This window comes from Onychomys torridus, chromosome 7, assembly GCF_903995425.1.
Source record: "Onychomys torridus chromosome 7, mOncTor1.1, whole genome shotgun sequence".
Classification (NCBI taxonomy): domain Eukaryota; kingdom Metazoa; phylum Chordata; class Mammalia; order Rodentia; family Cricetidae; genus Onychomys; species Onychomys torridus.
The window spans coordinates 89,065,119-89,071,130 of NC_050449.1; the positions used below are offsets into that span (position 1 = coordinate 89,065,119).

The 6,012-nt window shown below is 46.8% G+C and overlaps 1 long non-coding RNA gene across 2 annotated transcripts; it reads left to right on the forward strand.

Moving 5' to 3' along the window:
- The first annotated feature begins 1,128 nt into the window (after positions 1-1,128).
- LOC118587402 lies at positions 1,129-5,810 on the forward strand. Of its 2 annotated transcripts, none has more exons than XR_004945455.1 (3): positions 1,129-1,462; positions 4,412-4,534; positions 5,479-5,810. It is a non-coding gene; the product is annotated as an uncharacterized LOC118587402 (long non-coding RNA). The 2 variants fall into 2 exon arrangements; XR_004945454.1 differs by lacking the exon at positions 5,479-5,810 and adding an exon at positions 5,048-5,077.
- The last annotated feature ends 202 nt before the right edge of the window (positions 5,811-6,012 follow it).

The following is a 6,012-nucleotide window of genomic DNA, read 5'->3' on the forward strand; positions in this document are numbered from 1 at the left end:
CAACAGGGTATTGTAGTTGGAGAGCTTCTCTCCAGGTTCCACCAAGCCCCCGCGGTCCCACAACCCACGTATAAAATAATCATACAGACACTCAATGTTATTTAAACTGCTTGGCCATTAGCTCAGGCCTACCATTGTCTAGCTCTTACTCTTATATTTAGCCCATTTCTGTTAGTCTATACTTTGCCACATGGCTTGTGGCTTACGGTGTCTTTACATGTTGCTTCTCATGGCAGAGGCTGGCAGTGTCTCCTCCCAGCCTTCTCCTCTTCCTTGTCCCGCCTACCCTATCCTTCCTGCCTGGCTACTAGCCAATCAGCACTTTATTTATACAGAGTGATGGGGAGACAACAGGATGTTCTGAGAAGAGGTGAAACACTCCCATCCTGCAGGGAGGAAGCTCAGAAAGTAAGTGACTCAAAATAGCTTCAGGAAGTCCCTGAGTCTGACCAAATTCACTAGGTCCCTCCCTCCCTAAAAGTATGTAAGTGATAAAGACAGTTGTGAGGGACTGGCTCAATGAGATGACTGCTCTTCCAGAGGACCTGGGTTCAATTCCCAGCACCCACATGGTGGCTCATAACTGCTTGTAACTTCAAGATCTGACACCCTCACACAGACATACATGCAGACAAAGCACTAATGCACACAAAATAAGCATAAATAAATTATTTGAGGGGAAAAAAAGAATACAATCAAAGACTGATGTGAGCCATTATAGTGATATTTTATTTGTATTGAAATGTGATTTTACTTGTATGTTAATAAAATTGCCTTGAGGTCAGAACAAGCCAGAGCAGAAGCTGAGCGGTAGTGGTGCATGCCTTTAATCCAAGCACTTGGGAGGCAGAGCTAGGTAGATCTCTGTGTGTTCAAGGACACAGCCAGCATGGCAGACACACGCCTTTAATCTCAATACTAACCACAGAAGACCTGGAGGTCTGTACAAACAGGCAGTGACAAGGAGGTCATGTGGCTGGGTTTACAACCAATGAGAAAACAGAACAGAAAGTCTTTAAATAGACAGGACACACAGAAGTAGGTCTCTTGCGGAGAGGAGGAACTGCAGAAGCAGTGAAGGGTAAGGTTTTCCCGCTCTTGCTCTGACCTCGTGGTTTTTAACTGTGCAATTGGTTCTGTGTTTCTTATTTAACAAGACGGTTACATCTACAAGCCATTCTCAGACAAGACGAGCTGCTTAGGAGAGTCTCAGACTGAGCAGCCTGGAAGGAGCTGAGAGAAGATAAGCCAACTGCAAACAGACACTGGCTGAACTGCCTAGAAGAAACAAAGACCTTGTTGCTCAGAAGAGGCTGAGACCAACTGAGCCCCCAGAAAGGACACTCTCCAACCCCTTGGGCTGCCTGCAGCCTATGCAGTGTGCTCCAGGTTCTCAGCTTTTGTGAGCTGTCACCCATGCTGGGGTGGGCTTTGGTGATGTGGCTGAGTCATTTCTGATCCTGTAAGTAACTGGCTCACCAAGCTGGATTTTTGTGGCCTCCATACTTTGGTCTGTCATGGGTTCCATGTCTGGGGTTAGTAGACATTTGTTGTGTCTTGTCAGGAACTGTCACACAACACCAGTAGGCTATCTAATCTTTTTTGAGTCTTCAGATCCTGGTGTTGGGGAATAATCCTTTTGTACACTGTGAAGATGTTTTGCTCTCATTGGTTTAATAAAAAGATAACTGGCCAATAGCTAGGCAGAAAGAGATTAGGTGAGAGGGCCAGACTGAGAGAATGCTGGGAAGTAGGAGGGTAGAGTAGGCCAGCCAGATGCAGAGGAAGCAGGAGATGAACATGCCATGCTGCAAAAAGGTACTGCTAGGTGGTAGAGCATAGATAAGAAATATGAGTTAATTTAAGTTGTAAGCTAGTTAGTAACAAACCTAAGCTACTGGCTGATTATTTATAATAATAGTAAATCTCTGTGTGGTTATTTTGGAGCAGACTGGCAGGACAGAAAAGTCCACCTACATTCTGGTTTATATTTTATGTTTATAGCATTTCTCAATTCAAAGTAGCCACATGGTAATGCTCTATGACCACTTCCTGTACAGCATAGACTGGACTTTTTTTCTATTGGGTTTTTCAAGACAGGATCTCTCTACATAGCTCTGGCTGTCCTAGAACTCACTCTGTAGACCAGGCTGTCCTTGAACTCAGAGATCTACCTGCTCTTCCTCCTAAGTGCATGTACCATCATCATTCAGCATGCTGAACTTCTTAAAAAAGATTTATTTACTTGTATGTGTGTGTGTGTGTGTGTGTGTGTGTGTGTGTGTGTGTGCCTGTTTGTATGTGCACTTTCTGTGTGCAGTGCCTAAGGAGGACAGGACCCTTGAAACTGGAGTTATAGGCATAAAACCAAGTGTGGTGGCACATGCCTGTAACCTCAGCACTAAAAAGGTGCAGACAGGATCCAAAGTTCAAGATCATCCCCAGCCACATAGCAAGTTTACAGCTACCCTGGGCTACATGAGATTCTGTCATAAAAATAAGAAAACAATAACAAAAATCTTACTTTTATTAATTAAAAATTACCTGACAAGGGCTGGAGAGATGGCTCAATCATTAAGAGCACCTGGTCTTGCAGAGCAACCAGGCTTGGTTCCAAGCACCTTCCTGGTGGCTCACAGCCATCCATAGCTCCAGTTCCAGAGGGATCCATGGCAAATGTCTTTACCTATCCAGACATCTCACCTGCCCTGTGGCATCTTAAGATGTAAACAGTGTGTGTGTGTGTGTGTGTGTGTGTGTGTGTGTGTGTGTGTGTGTGTGTTTCATGAGTATGTATGTGTCCCTTCTCCTATCCCCCCCCCAAAAACCAGATGCAATAAAATCTTAGTGCCAGGTACCAGTGAATGTGACCTCGTTTATCAATAGGGACTCTGTAGAGGTAATAAAATTTAATTGACATCATTCTGGAGTAGAGTGGACCCTAAATCCAAAGAATGGTGTGTTCATAAGACAAGGGGGAGAACAGAAACATAGAGGAAACACAGAAAAAGCAGCTTGGATGAGAGGCAGGGTGGAGGGAGATGCTTTGAGAAGCCAGACAACACCAGGGTGCCTGGCACCATCAGCACCAGGCAGGGGGGTGGAAGTCTCCCTCGGGTTCCTAGGGAGCCGGCCGAACAGCTGGATTTTAGAGTGCTAATGGCAAATGATGAGAGGGTCAGTTTGGGGGGATTCTGTGACACTCAGTCTGTGTCAATCCACTCCGCAGCCACAGGAACACAGGGCCTGCAGCAGGAGCAGAAATAGTGGAGGAGAGGCCTCATCTGCCAGAGACCTTATCCAGGAAGCTGAAGAGGGACAGAGGATCTGGCATCTCTCTCCATTGGCAAATTCTGCTCAGCAAGTAGAGAGGAGGGGAGGCTGGGAAATGGAGATTTCAAGGTTGTATGAGGTAACCCCCCATGAGGGGTACGTATCAGAGAAATACCTGGAGTAAATAGGATCATGGTCTGAACAATTCCCATGCCATTATCCATGGAGAGGTATCCTTCTAAGGATTTGATCTGTCACCTGAGAACAACTGGAGACCACTGGCGTTTAGATCTGCAACATGTGTTTCAAATGACCCTAGTGTTGGGGGAAATGGGGATAAATATAATCATGTGTGTGTGTGTGTGTGTGTGTGTGTGTGTGTGTGTGTGTGTGTGTGTGAGAGAGAGAGAGAGAGAGAGAGAGAGAGAGAGAGAGAGAGAGAGAACTCTCAAACAAACAAAAACCCCAAAGATCCTGGCAAGTCCAGTTTAGCAGGGTTGCTATGCCAGCACTTGGAGTTCAAGACAGGAGAGTCTTAAGTTCAAGACCAACCTGGGCAAACAAATAGAAATCAGGAGTCTAAAGTTATTCTAAAGACAAAATGGACGGAGCCGGGCGGTGGTGGCACACACCTTTAATCCCAGCACTCAGGAGGCAGAGGCAGGCGGATCTTTGTGAGTTCGAGGCCAGCCTGGTCTACAGAGTGAGAGCCAGAAAAGGCACAAAGCTACATAGAGAAATCCAGTCTCGAAAAACAAAGAAACAAACAAAAAAAAGTGGACCGGATCTGTTGACGTAGAGGGTAAGGATGATAGCAATGAAGGGAGATTCTGGGGTTTCTGCCTTGGTTATTATTAGCACTTAGGTATCTGTAAGGACCCTTGGGGTCCTGACAGGCTATATCCTCAACTGTAGCCATTAAGAGTACCACCTGTGCACATTCGCTAAGTTTCCTTATAAAAGGCAGGCCTTGTACACCTACCTCCCTGCTCTCCCTTCACTCTCTTCCCCAGGGACCAGTCTCTGCCCTTTCTCTCCCTTTCTGTCAATAAATCTCCCACTTGGGCCTGTTGTATGGCGTGACTCCCTCCTACCACCGCATCACTTTTAAAATACAACTTTTTGTGTCATGACTCAGCTAGGCTCTTCTGACCGTCTGAGACATGCCGGGACCTGGAACCCAGGCTGCTGGTGCCAACCCCACTTTCCCACCTAATGAATGGCTGGGCTCCCCATTCTCTCCCTTCAACACCAAGGACTGGTAAGCATCTCCACCTCCACACCCCACCCACCCCCGCTTCTGGCCATTTCCCAGAATGAGTCTTCATTTCCTGAGCACGGTGGTCGCCTGCTGGCTTTTCTCGAAGCCCTGGTACCAGGCGATTGCATCTTACTTGGGCTCGTAGCTCATCGGCCTCTGCTTTTTTGGATGACGGTCCACCGAGCAGCTTGTGCCTCCTTGTCAGTTCTTGCTGAATTTCTGGGATGCTGGAGATTCCAGCCCTTGGACCTTCTATACCTCACTCATGGAAAAGACGCCCACCTCCATGTCCAGCACCTGATTTAAGGGCTTAACTTACCCGCCTTTGCAGTCAGACTCGATGCCAATCAAAATGGCCACTTATCTGTCCCCCATATCCCTGTATTTCACAGGGCCCTTGCAACTTCTGCCAGAAGCGGGTACCCGACTTTCAAGCTTTCTCTTATCAAGTCCCTTCTCTAACGCAACCTTTTACTCATTTGCTCTCCCCCTCCTTCAAACCACTTGTACTAGGGCTGGAGAGATGACTCAGGGGTTAAGAACACTGGCTAGTCTTCCTGAGGTCCTGAGTTCAAGTCCCAGCAACTACATGGTTGTGAAGAAACCATCTGTAATGAGATCTGGCGCCCTCTTCTGGCCTACAGGCATACATGCAGACAAAATATATATGTGTGTGTGTATATATTTTACAACAAATAAGTAAATTATATATATTATTTATGTTATATATCATTATATATACTATATATATAATAAATAAATCCTTACAAACAAAAACAACAACAAAAACCTCTTGTAGTAACCTTGTTGCCTGTGGGTGTGTTTGTTTAGTGCTGTATGCTTGGCAGGGCCCGCCAAGGATGCCCACTTCATGCTAGGACCCTACCCGCAGCAAATTTGCTCTCCTCCACTTGTAACAAATCTGCTTTCTCATTCACCAACAGCTTCGCCTTCCATCCAGTACCAACAGTTGGGTCTCTGGTGGGGCTACCCGCCTCTGACCATTCCCCTGGGTGTGAGACTGACCTCAGTATTCCGTGGACCAGGCAGTCGGGGAACCAAGAAAGAACTGTCCACTTTCTTTTTCTTTGCTCCAAGACCTGCTGTGTCTGTCTGCTCTTTCTCTCTAAATGTCCTGTTTGCTGCAACGTGCGAAGCAGAGAGGGAGAAGCCAGCTTCGTCTTGCTCAGCACACACCGGTTCTCCCCTTCTATTTACTCAACTCCTGTTTATCCTGTGTGTGTGTGCATGTGACTATTAACAGCAACCACGTGGCTCTCCTCCATCTTGGCTGGTGACCTCCTCATGATTTCTTGTGAGCTCCAGGGAGTCAACTTGAATCCATCAGAACAGCATCTTGCCAGGTTCAAGAGGTGTTGGACGGTTCCACAGAGCCTGGACAGTGAAGTGAAACAGCCAGCTACCCCAGGACGTGGCCAGCACCCTACTTTTCTCAGATCCCCCACAGATGATTGATG